Source organism: Barbus barbus, assembly GCF_936440315.1.
Source record: "Barbus barbus genome assembly, chromosome: 21".
Lineage (NCBI taxonomy): Eukaryota > Metazoa > Chordata > Actinopteri > Cypriniformes > Cyprinidae > Barbus > Barbus barbus.
In genome coordinates, this window is record NC_136749.1 from 18,573,957 (window position 1) to 18,589,118 (window position 15,162).

Below are 15,162 nucleotides of genomic sequence, written 5' to 3' on the forward strand. Positions count from 1 at the left end.
ACCTAATGTGTATCCTTTGAATATTTAAGTTTTTATTTTGTCATGTGATCATTGATAATGCATTACAAAGACATACACACACACACACACACACACACACACACACACACAGAGAGACAAAATTCCATTAGCTGTTGATGAAATGTCATAAATTGACAATGTTCACCAAGGTTGGAGCCATTGTTGACTACAAGGCTGGTTAATAGATTTCATTTCAATAAATAAACATTTCAGACACAGGGTTGTAATAAGCGGTAACACTTTAAAATAAGGTTCCATTTATTAACATTAGTTAATGTATTAACTAACATGAACAAACAATGAACAATGCATTTATTACACTATTTATTAAACTTTATTAATGTTAGTTAATGAAAATACAGTTGTTCATTGTTTACTCATGTTAGTTCACACTACATTAACTAATTTTAACAAACACAACTTGTGAATTTAATAATGCATCAGTAAATGCTGAAATTAACATTAACTAAGATTAATAAATGCTGTAGAAGTATTGTTCATTCTTAGTTCATGTTTACTAATGTTGTTAACTAATGTTAATAAATGGAACCTTATTCTAAATTGTTACCTAATAAGCTTGCAATTATTCACTCAAATTTGATAAGGCAAATCTGTAGACCTGTAATTAATGCTGAATATTTGGGTTCTCACTTAGCATAAAATGGTCATCAATAAATGGCTTTTTTTGTCTATTTCTTATTTTGACAGCTAATAGTAATGGTTCTTGTTTTGTTGGACAAGAATTTTATTTTATTTTATTTTATTCAGGAACAAAACCACTTGAAGTATGCTGGATGTTTGTGAGTGACTGCCATTGATCTTTGGTTTTTAAGAATCAGTATGCATTTTATTTGAATAAAAATTAATCAGAAAAAGCTGTATTTTTTAGCCAGTACTAATTATGTTGTAAGGTTTTCCTTGAATTATTTTATATTGCTCTAAATGGGATTAATATTCCATATAAACTATTCTATTCTGCATTTGCTTGTTTTATTATGCACCATTTTGGGAAGTACATTTGCTGTATGTTGTTAGTTTTGGTTTATCTGTCAGAGTTTCATCCGCTTCAGTCTGCATTTTTCTTCAGACCTGTGATTCTTTGAACTTCAGTGATATTTGACTCGAGGCTAATGTTGCGAGGACTCTCCGTCTACCCCTGCGCACCTGTGTTTGCTTGCATTTCATTAGAGGAGGTAAACAGCATTCTTGCAAACAGCACTCACGGATATTTAGGCATGTTTAGCACACAGTTCAAACAACCACTGTATTTGCTTTAAACCACTGTTAGAGCATTTTAGACTTAATTTGCACCACTTTTGTCTTAAAATATTCACTTAACGTTTGGTAAGTCTGATGAAGTGAAAAGCACGTACTGTACAATAATGAGGAGGTTATAGAGAGCTCCACGCACCCTTTAATCGCTTCTGCTGCAGCTCATGTAGCTAATGAGAATCCCTCTTTATTCTCTCTGATACCTAATTGCCTGGAATGGACAGTAAATCATAGATTGTTCCCCTCAAAGCACCTTTTGAATCCTTTGCTCTGAGAGAACAGATGTTCACCACCCATAGAAAATACTCTGATGGTTTATAAGTTGAAACTCAACTGTGCGGACAGAGTGTGTAACTCTTGTTTTATTAGAAATGTTTGCCTCTCTTGACACAGTGTTTAAATTTGTGCGCTGGTGGCTTTCAGACATTTCATAGAATTATATTTAGTGGTAATTTAGCATATTTAGTTATATCATGTTGACTGTCTAAACATTGACATTCAGTTTACTGCATGAGGCATCTATACTGTGTAAATGTTTTAATAGCAAAAAAAAATGGGAAGTAGTTGGAAGTGGATAGTCAGAAACCCAGAGTGGAGCTGTAGCAGAGTGATTATAGAATCCTTTGAGTGTGAAATACTGTGTTTTGCTTGTGGAAATGTAAAGGGATTGGGATATTTTGAAGAATGTTGGTAACCAAATAGTTTTGGTTCCCTTTTGACATCCATTGTATTTTTTGTCCATGTGGGACCCAAACTGTTTATTTACCAACATTGATGACATGATGGTGAGTAAAAGATGACAGAATTTTGGGTGGACTACCAAATGGAAGTGGCAAATTAACAGTTGTTCAATTGACAGACTTACTTTGAATGTTTTAAATGAGCAATATCACACAAGTACCCGTCTACATCAGAATTTGAATCTGTGGCAGAAGGAAGTAATTCCACATTCAAAATGTTTTTTTAAGACACTCCGCGGTTGTTTCTTATTTGTGCTGTCAAACTGTTTTATAAATGCAATATACAACGGCAGCACTCTGATATACAGCATTAAATTTACATAAAAAATAATGTTATGAGACTTCGCTCTCAGCCAAAACTATTTGCTCTGGAACAAATAATAGATGAATAAGACCAAAGACTGCCTATTAGATATACCCAAAAGGAATTATATCTCATGTTTAACCACTGTAGAGACATCAGAGTCAGCGGCAAATTCCAGGACAACTGGCCGAGGTGAGGCTGCTCTCAGCGGGTTTATGAGCACCGACCAGCCACTGACGCCCTGGAGCTCAAATCTCCAAAAACGACAAAGCAAATTTTCAAATAGACATGATCTTTAACAACAAACCACATATTTGAAGTGTAAACAAGTAAATCCCCCCCCCTAAAAAACTCTTAAAACTACATTCTGTGACACAAAACCAGTATTATTTTTTGATAAAACCAGTATTGTGAATTTGAGTGTCCGCAATGACACTTGCTGGGAGAAATAACGCAAGCGAAGTGATACAGTTAAACCAGGGTTGCCAGGTTTTCACAAAAAAAAACTGACCCAATTGCTACTCAAAACTAGCCCAATTGCGTTTCAAGGGTGGTCCCCAGTTAAATACAACCTGTGGCAACAGTGTTTAAGTAGTCCAATTCCGCAGGAAACAGTAGACTTGGCAAACACTGAGGGAAATGGTTTCCATGTGATACTGGGTTAATATCTCCTGGGTGGGAAGACTTCGCAGCCAATCAGATTTGAGGACCAGAAAGAAGTGTATAAAATGTTATATATAATATATATATATTACATTTCCATTTAAAGGCTTAAAGCAAAGTGGTATGAAATACAAGTTAAAGAGTCTGAAAAGAGTTAAAGAAGAAAAAGTTTGCATCGAGACAGAAGGCACAGGTGAGTCAGAGAGAGGGCTGTATTTGTTCTAGGGTGCATGATCAAGCCTGTGCTATTTCAGATCTCTTCATCTCCACCTGAGCTCGTAGCTCCTCTTCCACAGCGAGCAGGTTAATTTTTTTATTTCGTTATCGGCCGGGGCAGGCCTCATTCTCATCACACAGGAGGAAGGAGTCTGATTCGAGAAGCCCATTTTTTTTCTCCGAGCCTCATTAAAGGGAGGGTGAAGCTACTTCACACTCCCTCTGCTGTTCACCCCTTCCGTCGCCAAAAACCCTCTCATCTGAAAAAATACTAGGATGGAAAGAGAGGAATAAGATACAGCAGCGATCATGCCAGGCAGGATGGATCCATCTGCCAAAAGGGGTCCGGCATCAAAGAGACCCATGAGGATAACACTAACTCCTGCCAACAAAAGATGGAGATGGAGAGAGAGAGAGGAAGAGGGATCTCTTTGAAAGGTAACCATACAATAACATTATTAAGACTGCAAGACCAGGGAGACCGATGGCTACGTTCAACCTTTGAGTGTAAGCACACACTTGCTTCTCTCCACCATGGGGGGTCGTGTCAGGATGTGGATGCAGGTTCTTTCATCTCAACTTGTCAGTCATACTACAGCTGTCCTTCAGAGTTCATCACCCCTGGTACTGATTCTACTTGATCTTACAGCTGCCTTTGATACCGTGGATCATAATGTTCTTATTGGGCGGTTAGAACATCTGATTCGTGTCAGGGGTACAGCTTTACAATGGTTCAACTCTTATCTCAAAGACAGGTCTTTTTCTGTAGAGCTAGGCAAGTTTTCCTCATCATCTGCCCCAATTATTAGTGGAGTACCTCAGGGCTCTATTTTGGGACCACTTCTTTTTAACTTATATATGCGGGATATTATCAGGAAGCACAATGTTTCTTTTCATCTGTATGCTGATGATACACAGTTGTACCTCCCACTAAAAGTTGGTGAGTCCATTCAACCATTGCTGGAATGTATCTCAGATATTAAAAAATGGTTATCGAATAACTTTCTCCAACTAAATGAGAACAAAACAGAAATGATTGTTTTTGGCCCCCAAAAAACGAGAATGAATATCATTGAGGAGCTGGGCAACCATTTTCCCTCCATTTCCTCACAGGTTAGAAACCTGGGTGTTATTATAGACTCAGAATTATGTTTATCCAAACAAGTTAATTCGGTCGTTAGGAACAGTTTTTTATCAATTTCGGGTCATGGAACAGTTTTTTATCGATTTCGGGTCATTTCCAAACTTAAATCGTTTTTGTCTTTTCAAGATTTGGAGAAAGTTCTTCATGCTTTTATTACCTCACGTTTAGATTACTGTAATTCTCTGTACTCAGGTCTTCCTCAGTCATCGATTTCACGTCTCCAGTTGGTACAAAATGCAGCTGCAAGGCTCTGACTGGGGCAAAGAAATATGACCACGCCACTCCAATTTCAGCCTCACTACACTGGCTTCCCGTCCATTTTAGAGTTCAGTTTAAGATTCTGCTGTTTGTCTTCAAAGCTCTTAACAGTCAAGCTCCATCTTATCTTAAAGTTCTTTTTATCCCTTTGTCAACTACCAGACATTTAAGATCCACTGACAAGGCTCTTTTATCTGTCCCTCGCTCCCGTTTGAAAACCAAGGGTGACAGAGCCTTTTCAGTCAATGCCCCTCGTCTATGGAACCAATTGCCTCTAGAATGCCGCCTTGCACCTTCCATTACCAGTTTTAAATCAAGATTGAAAACACATATTTTTTTCCTTAGCATTTTTATTTCAATTTATTGATGTTTTATTGGATGTCTTGTTTGCTTAATTTCTGTTTTCTTTTCTCATTTAAATTTATGTTACATTGTTAAGCACTTTGGATAGCTTTGCTATGTTTAAATGTGCTATATAAATAAAATTTACTTACCCCTATCTGTGAAACACGGAAAGGGGCGTGGTATTCTATTATTGTATGCTAATTCAGCCTCGTTCTCAATCATGGCCACAGCATTCATTTAGTGAATTAGCCAGTCTGGACAAATTATCATAAATTTTGCACTCATGTTTAATGATGTCATAGTCAAAAAGGTGTTAACGGCACCAAAATCAATAAGGGTAGTCAAGCAAGGCATCTAATTAAAAAGAGGTGAATTACGAAGAGAGAGTGTGATTATAAAACTTTTTTTGACAGGTGTGCTGATTTCAGTTTAATTGTGATCTCACTCAACTCAACTCGGAACATTTTTTCTAAACACATTAGAAGTCTCATTCGTAGAATAAATCAATAAGAAAGAAAAAAACATTGCTTTTTATTTGGATTTTCTCTGTTCTTTTGCATCATAAACATACATACATTTAAAAGCTGAAAATCAATCTTTCTTCTTTTCTTTTTCAAATGTATTTTTCTATCCATTTATGTAACCCTTTTTATTACATGTACAGTCTGTTTAATATTTTGTGCTGTCTTAAAGGAATAGTTAAACCAAAAAATGTATTTAAATTTTGTCATCATGTACTCACCCTCATGCCGTTCCGAATCTGTATAAGTTTCTTTTTTCTTTTTTACACAAAAGAAGATATTTGAAGAATTTTGAAGAACCAAAAAGATGTTGGTTCCTAATAATTTTTTTAGTAGGGAAAGAAATACAATGGAAGTCAATGGGGACCATCAACTCCAGCATTCTTCAAAACATCTTCATAACTCGTACAGGTTTGGAAAGACATGAGGTTGAGTAAAGGATGACAAAATTTTCATTTTTGGGTCAACTATCCCTTTAAGGAATAATTTTAAACATATTTTTTTTAGACACTGGTAACAAGTCCCAGGTAAAACCCTTTGAATAGACTGTACATTTAGAAATTACATATTGTATCTACACCAAGGTCTACTGTTAGTGCATTTTGTTCATCTAAGCTCTGTTTTGTGTGTTTTTAGGTTCAGTTTTAGATCCATGTCCAGTTTCTCTATATTTTTGATATGTGAACTTCATAGGGCTTCAAGAAATCATAATGAAAGGCTTGTTTTCCCCCTGGAAGCATAAAATCCTGATTCATCAAAACTAAATGAGCTGCTCTCAGACTTCTCATATATCTAAGGCAGAACTGACGGAGGAGCAAAGTTGAGGTGTGAGCGATGGAGACAGAGCAAGAGAGAGGGAAGAATAATGCCAATCAGATCGCAAAAAAACCTGTAGCCTCTTGCCGCCTCCTCTTTGCAGCTGTCAATTTCACTTGCCACCAAGAAAGACAGAGAAAGGTGTAGGTGTGTGCATGTACCAGGGAGCTGTTTGTACTGTCCGATAATTGGCCAGTAACCCCTGGGACCGTAATGATCAAAGAAATACTTTTGCGGCGGTCACAAAGTTAAGGTTGTTTTCTGTTATGAGGAGTTGAAGCCCTTTCTCTGATTCATTCACACCAACTGCAGACCAGTGATGGACAATAATTGAATGCTCTCTGTTCAGGTTTGCCACGAATGAGTATGTATTCATAACCCACATGCCACAATTAAAGCATCTCAAGATCACTCCACATCCATTTGGTCGAAGCTCTTCAGCTTTGAAACGTTCAGTCTTGAATCGCTAAATAATGAAACCTTAAAATATATGATAATTTAATGCCATTTTGAATAATTTTTACTTTTTTTCCCATTGCAGGCTGCTTTTAAAATGTCGAAGGAGTCTGCAGTTATCCAATAATTCGACGTTCAAAATTGCGAGCTTAAAAAAACGTACGGTCTGATTTTTATGTTAAAGTAATTGTTGAAAGCAATTGTTTTAATGGCTTCTACAACCCTTCTTCTAATGGCTGACTACATTTTCTGGTTGAAGTCACATAACTGCACAACAAAAGGGAGTCTTTGCCTGCACTGCGAATCGCTATTGTTAAAATATCCCATTAAGCATCTAAAGGTGACTTTTCTTTTCACAGAAATGACACGCAGAAGCACACAGAGAGGCCAGAGAGAGAGTATAAGGGGTATTGATTGATTGCATTCACCTCCATCTCGCTTCTGTTGTCCACTTCCTTTTTGTTCGGTCCTAGTGATCATCCTTTCCCTCTCTCTCTCTTTCTCTGCGGGCATGTTTTGCTCATTTAACTTCATTACAGTGGCTGACAGCCAGAAAGTCAACAAAACACAGCCTGGTATGATCACCTGCAGACCCGCGTTCCTCCTCCATGGCCCATCTCGGCCCCTCCTGGGTTATTCAGGCCCGTTTCCCTGCAGTCCATTGCTCAATTGCATTGATAACAGTCTGACAGGTCACAGCAGAAGCCAGGAAACATTGTCCCTCCTTTTCGCCTGCAAACCCGTTCAGCAAGGTCACCGATCCCCAACTGACAGCCCAACTGCCAGCTACAAACTGCCTCCAAATGAAAGAATTTCTCTGAAGTGTCGAGCATGCCTGTCTGCCAGCCTCTTTCTGAAAGGAGGAGAGGAAGCAGGCCACCATGGAGAGAAAGTCCAGGCATTCTTCCAGCAGAATTCAGAATCAACAAAGCGACATTTTTCGCCCCATAAAGAACCTCCGTGAGTCAACATTTGCACAAAACTGAACGTCCGATCTATATGTGCCCGTGGGACCAGGGTGAATGTCAACGTTATGGTTATGAGTTATTTATAAGATCACATAATACCTTATTCATTAAACATGAAGTCGTCAATCTGGAATTAGGAATTGAGAAACTGCAGTTCCATATTAAGGCCCTGACATAAACCATACGCTGAGTGATTTACATCTCAGCAGGTTTACAAATAGATGGACTAGGGCATGCTGGGATTGAGGACTGCATTTTTCGATGGTATTTTCAACCGTTTTTGTTTAGCTGTATTAAAAATGCATGACAAACTTGCTTGAGGAGCGGCTTTAAGACTTGTTTTGTCGCTGAGAAGTTGCAGTTTTTAAATTTAGAGATGCTGTTACTGCAGGTCAAACCTTTAAACAAACTCATAGCTGTCGGTTCTGACATCAAATATTTACTCTATATTTGCTCTCAGGGGTCACAAGGGAAGCAAAATGTCATGTTTAAGAACGTCGTTTGTCACATAGTCTAATTCAGGTAACCCTATATGCGCAGCACATAACTGTATGTGTCTGACAGTTAGTATTAAAGCAGTTGCTTTTACTTTAAACTAACTAGCACTTGCTTCAAACCCACTGTTTCCTTGGAGAGCTCTGAGTTAGATCATGAAAAAATATGGATAGTACGTGAAATACTTTTTGGCTTGTGTCATAGAGCTACTATGGAAGCAAAATAATGGCAATAGTTTTTGAAACATAAAGCATGCTGAATTCAACAAATCGAAAAAAAAAGCTGCATTGCAATTAACAGTGCTTGCATTTTAATGCCTTGTATTTCCAGGACTTGCATTTTTAGGTCCTGAAATTTAACATAGTTGTTTATTTAAGCTGTGAATATTTCAATTTAAAATATTTCACACACATTTTCATCATTAAAAATGCAATAGCTCATATTCACCTTCCAGAATTCACTTCCAAAATATTCAGTCTGTTTAAAAATACGATGTATAATATTCGACAGGCAAATTCCGGTCATTTTATTTCACTTTCCAAATTCGCTGTCACAAATTCAGTGGTTAAAATTCAGCAGAAAAATTCAGCGTTGCAAATCCGGGACCCGCAGGAATAGCAGTAGAGCACCGATGCATGATCTCCAGCTGATGTCAGGTGGCAGGTGGCGCAAGCGGCTGTTGATGAAGGTCATATGTGGATCAAGCCATTCATTTACAAAAACTGATTTGCAGAAATGGAGCAAGCGCTACGTAGACGTTTTGATTATCGGGACCAGTATAAACATGTGGAAAAGCTGATTGTGTGTATGTTTAATTCAACATTTTTGCTGTTTCCCGTAGCCTACATATAAGCAGCTTTCTCTAACACAAAGAGATAATGCTCTTTTACCCAACGCTGAAGTACAGAAATAACATTACACCTGAGGAAGACATATATTGCTTTCGGTTGCTTAGTTTCTGTAACTTTGTATCATGGCTTGTGTGACCTGTGCTGTAATACTGAGGTTCCCATCATACGTCACACTCCAGGCAGGGTTTCTGCAGGATTTTTAAGCTCAAATTTAAGAATTTTTAAGACCTGCACAAATAAAATTAATACCATATGAGTGGGGTAGGGCAATTTCTATAGTGCCATATTAAACTGTAAAATGACTGTAAAAAGCATAATGTACAATTCAGATGCAAGTTTTCACAAAACAAAAAGTTTTATAAAATGATAAACTTTACATTTCATTACATTTTAAACCATTTTTAAGAAAATGGATGTCAACATTATTAATAATATTGATTTTAACAGTTGTTATCAATAAATTATATAAATTAAATAACACGAATTAGGAGCGTGCAAAATTAGCAAAAAAATATAATCTTGATATTTTCTGGGATTTTATCGATAATTAGACAATATTTTGCTGAGTGTGTTATTGTGCTGATATCTTAAAGATAACAATGGTCAGCTGACTCCTGATTTTTTTGATATTCTTCATATTCTGTGTGATCAGTTCACAGCAGTGATAGAAATGAGTCTTTTCCAACAAGTTTTATGGGCATTTTTAAGCCATTTGTTCTAAAAGTGTGCATCATCTTTTGAGTCAAATTCTTGAATTTGGGCTATTACCAAGCAAATGAACAAAATATTCACAAAATGTATCAACAAAATGTATCTTTGCAATGCATCTGAAGTGGCATTTAGATGTATTTACACACTGTTTAATGCAGCTCAGAGGGACATAGAATGCTAACCTGCAGTTACAAATGCATAAATGATGTTTTGATATTTGAAACATAAAACATTGAAAACTGATGTTTGAAATTATATATAAAAAAGAAGATAATTTAATGTGATATTAAAATGGCCGATAGGTGGCAGTAAGTCAGCGTTAATAAGTGAGTCATTGCGATTGAACCGAATCATTTAAACGGTTGATTCATTCAGGAACGAATCACCGTCATGTTGCTCAGAGACACACAACAGTTCTGTGGCTGTGTTTGGAATGAATTTTGTTGTAGAAATAGAGCAAAAGCAGGAAATATGGTGTCTAAAACGGTAAGTCTCTTAATATTAACTTCTTGTTTATTGAACTGCTGCATAAAATCAATACCACATTTGTAACCATGCTGATTTTTGGAGATAAAATGGCACTTTTCGTGTGATATTAACTATATGAAATGATATAAATATATGCTATACATTTTCTGCCCCCATATCTTAAATTATGTGATGATTCTAAATGTATTTTAATAGACTGAATCGTGCACTAGTTTAACCTCTGTTAGATTCACTCTCTGCAAGCAGGTGTTGCGTTTGGCTGAAATATAACGGTTTTCACGGTAAAGACAGTAAATTACATAAAACAGTACAGCACCGGACTTTAGACTTGCAGCACTCATGTTTATTTCATGAAATCATAGCCTTTTGAAGTTTAATCATCACATTCAGCCATATTGCAATTCTGGTCTTTCGGTCTCCAAATTTAAGAATCATAATTAAGACTTTCTTGTACAATTTAAGACTGTTCAAAGCCTTAAATTTGATACAACTAAATTTAAGACTTTTTAAGACCCCGCTGAAACCCTGTCCAGGATTCCCCAACGACGCATAACGCGCTTCAGTCAACTAATACAGTGATAATTAACCCTAACCTCGGATCACTTTACTGATGATTATGCGAACTATATCGACAGTTAAGCAGATGTAGAATATGAACGAACGCGCAAGGTCTCACGCTGTTTCCCTCAGAAATCGGTTAAAGAAAAGACATTACGCGGCTCAGTAGTGCACTAACGCAATGACAGCTATTATTAGGCTTGTTTGAGATGCGCCTCACCTCGTCTGAAGTGTAGGCGAGAGTAGGTGGCTATAGTGAGGGAAGGAGTGAAATAAGCGCAGTCAAGATGGACAGTTCTGACCTCTCGAAGTAGATACCTACAGATACCTACGAGATCAAAGGCGGATATCGCGATATTCTCACTCATGTGCTGTGCTGCTGATAAACGTGATACCCTTCCTACCACATGTTGGATTGTGCAGTCGAGCAGTTGCTCTCCACCGGTGATAACTGCGCTCGACTGCACTATCCGACACAGCCGCCTCGCCGTCGAGAGAAAAACAAATAAATAATAACATATTTTTAAATAAATAAATAAAAAGTGTCTGAGTTATGTCCACCTTGTTCTAATGTCATGCTGACCTGTGCCAAAAAAACTCTCGTGACGGCTAAAATGTTTTATATATAAAAAAAAAAAATCTGATTTCATGTGATAGTGTATTTATTTAAAATTATGCTTGAATATTCCCAGACAGTGTGAGATATGTGATTGTTGTCATATATTATATTTCTATAAAAATCTAAAATACATGTTCTGATGTAGGCTACTGTTGACATAGTTCGCATAATCATCAGTAAAATGATCTGAGGTCTTATATCTCTGTATTAGTTCACTGAGGGGCGTTATGCGTCATTGGGAAATCCTGGAGTGTGACGTATGAGGGGAACCCCAGTATTAGAGCACAGCGTCACACAAGCCATGATACAAAGTTACAGAAACTAAGCAACCGAAAGCAATATATGTCTTCCTCAGATGTAATGTTATTTCTGTACTTCAGCGTTGGGTAAAAGAGCATTATCTCTTTGTGTTAGAGAAAGCTGCTTATATGTAGGCTACGGGAAACAGCAAAAATGCTGAATTAAACATACACACAATCAGCTTTTCCACATGTTTATACTGGTCCCGATAATCAAAACTTCTACTTAGCGCTTGCTCCATTTCTGCAAATCAGTTTTTGTAAATGAATGGCTTGATCCTTGATCCACATATGTCCTTCATCAACAGCCGCTTGCGCCACCTGGCACCTGACATCAGCTGGAGATCATGCATCGGTGCTCTACTGCTATTCCTGCGGGTCCCGGATTTGCAACGCTGAATTTGCTGCCGAATTTTAACCACTGAATCATGTCATTATTCTGCTTCCATAGCTACTAAATCTGATTCTGTGTAGTGAATTGTTCATCAAAATTGCTCTTTCTCCCTCATTTCTAGCAAGTCAGATTCATTCCTGTAATCATCCATCCTAAATAACTCTCTCACAGCATTTAAAATTCTGAATCATTTTAGTGATTCAGTTCATTCAAAATGAAGACTCATCTCTCTCATTTGCAACATTGGAAAGTCTTTATCTTATTCATTCGAGTGAATCGGTTTATACTAAATTATTCTCTCTTTTTCTCTCGCAGTCGCTTCACTCTCACTCTTTCTCTTATATAGCATTGGAAAATTTGAATCATTCTAGTGAGCCAGTTCATCCTAAATGACTCGCTCCTGCTGTCGCTCTCACTCTCTTTCTCATATGTATCATTGAAAAGATTCATTCTAATGAATTGGTTCATTGTAAATGGCTCTTTCTCTGCCATACACAACATTGGAAAGTCTTATGCATTCTAATGAATTGGTTTGTTCTAAATTTTTTCACTCACTCTTTGCGTTCTCATTTGGACTGTTTCCTGATTTCGAGTTTCATCACTGTTTTGGTTATTTTAATAAGGGTGTATTATAATTTTAGTAGCATTTTGTATAAATTCATCAATTTTATGTTATCACCATTGAGAGTGTAAACTACAGCATCAAAGCATTCTTCCCAACTGGAAATCGTTCACTATTTACATCTCAAAACCTTGATGTTGATTATAAAAAAATGTTATGGAGACATTATGCATCAACTACTATAATTATTCATGATAAGAATTGTTTGAATTTGAATCGGTCATTAATACAGTACTGTTATGTGCCGGACTCAGACTGTTCTGTGATGGAGGGGGTGTTTGGTTGATCATGACAGGACAGTGACACACTGCCGCATGCAGACTCTCTCTCTTTCATTAATCACTCTTTATCAGCATGAAGAGAGAACAGATCAGGCCTCTTCACAGAATGCAGGGGCTGCCTGGCAACATGGTGATACTCCGTCATAAATAACAACCCACTGTGTCTGTGTTTCATAAACCATTTCAGCCTTGTGGCTCTATTTTTGTTTGCCTCCCAGGATGACTGGCTGTCGGATAAACACTGTAAATTTGGGAGAATGCAAGATGCAGGGGCTATTCTGAGCTACAGGGTTCTTCGTGTTGATGTTCAACAACATTCAGGCTTTACACCAGAGAGTCTCTGCAGGGGGTCAATGGCAGGCTCACACAGGATTTAAAACAGTGCATTTGTAATAGTGAATGTGCCATAAGAGAGCAGGTCAAGTCAGTTTGAGCAGGAGTGGTGTTTGTGTAATTATTATATTTATATGTATTTAATTACGTGTATGATTTTTATATGAAGTATATGTGTTTATATACATACACATTGGGTTGAATATGAGGTAAAATTTAACTTTTTGTCATAGCAAATATTTCATGTGATCATAAAATATAATAGAAGCTAATAGATTGACCTGAGGAATTGAAATTGGAGATTCAGCTCTCAAATTTTTTGTGGGTTGAGTTGCTTTGCACACATTAAACCAATTAAACCAATTAAATAAATGGGTCAGAGACTTCGAGAATTCAAAATGATTTGTTTCCTCCAGAAATGTGATGCGTATTACTGATAATTTAGTGACCTGATTTTCTGTCATTTTTTTCCAGTCAATGTCGGGACTTTTTATTTAAGGAGATTATCTCTAAAATATAATATTTGGAATATGAGATGTTGCAAACTAAAATTCCATTTACCATATTTAAAACAGAGACTGACATGATTCAATTTAAGTCAAGTAAACAGACTCAGCTTTTTGGGTTTGTTTTTATATGAATGTGTGTATTATTTGGTTTTTCACTTTTAAAGGACGATAAGAGGAGAGACAGGAAAGTTTGGGAGAGGAGAGAGGGTGTATGAGTCTGACCGCTGCACTGCTCACAAGGCTATGGATCTGACAAGTTCACTACTGCTTTAAGGTCAGATTAATCAAGTCTGTAAAATCACATCTAAATAGAACAAAATGAGAGCCCAGTCCTGTTAAACATGCATTGGCACAGAGCTTTCAATTTTTCCTCACTCATTAAAAGAAGGTCAAAGTAAAATATGCCATTTTGAGAAGTGAACCTGGGACATTTTAGGAATTAAATATACATATCTTTTAGTAAGTGTGCATTATACATGCGGTATATAACCACAATATAGTTGGAGTAAAGAGATTAATGTTAATCTATCTTGTTTAGCTCTTGTTTAACCGCTCTTGATTAGCCTGTATATGCTCCCACTAAGTCAAATAATGAGAAAGGCAATTTGGTTCTATCACAGCTATGCTGATGATACCCAGATTTACCTAGCCTTATCTCCAAATGAGATAAATGAATGAGATAAATGACTACTGACTCTCCAAATGACTACAGCCCATTGACTCCCTCTGCCAATGCATTGATGAAATTAACAGTTGGATATGCCAGAGCTTTCTTCAGTTAAACGAGGAGAAAACTGAAGTCATTTAATTTGGAAACAAAGATGATGTTCTCAAGGTGAATGCATACCTTGACTCTAGGGGTCAAACAACTAAAAATCAAGTCAAAAATCTTGGGGTTATTCTGGAGACAGACTTTAGTTTTAGTAGTCATGTCAAAGCAGTAACTAAATCAGCATACTATCATCTCAAAAACATTGCAAGAGTTAGATGTTTTGTTTCCAGTCAAGGCTTGGAGAAACTTGTTCATGTCTTTATCACAAGCAGGGTGGATTATCTATTATGCCACCCGTAGTTGGAACCAGCTTCCAGAAGAGATCAGATGCGCAAAACTCATCTGTTTAGCTGTGCATTTACTGAATGAGCACTATGCTACGTCCGAACTGACTGCACTGTATTTTGTGTATAATCATTTTCTATTCTTAACTTTTAATTTCATTTTAAATAAATTTTTATATAATTTTAAAAGTTTAAACAGGAGGCTAAAGTAAGTGCTGTGA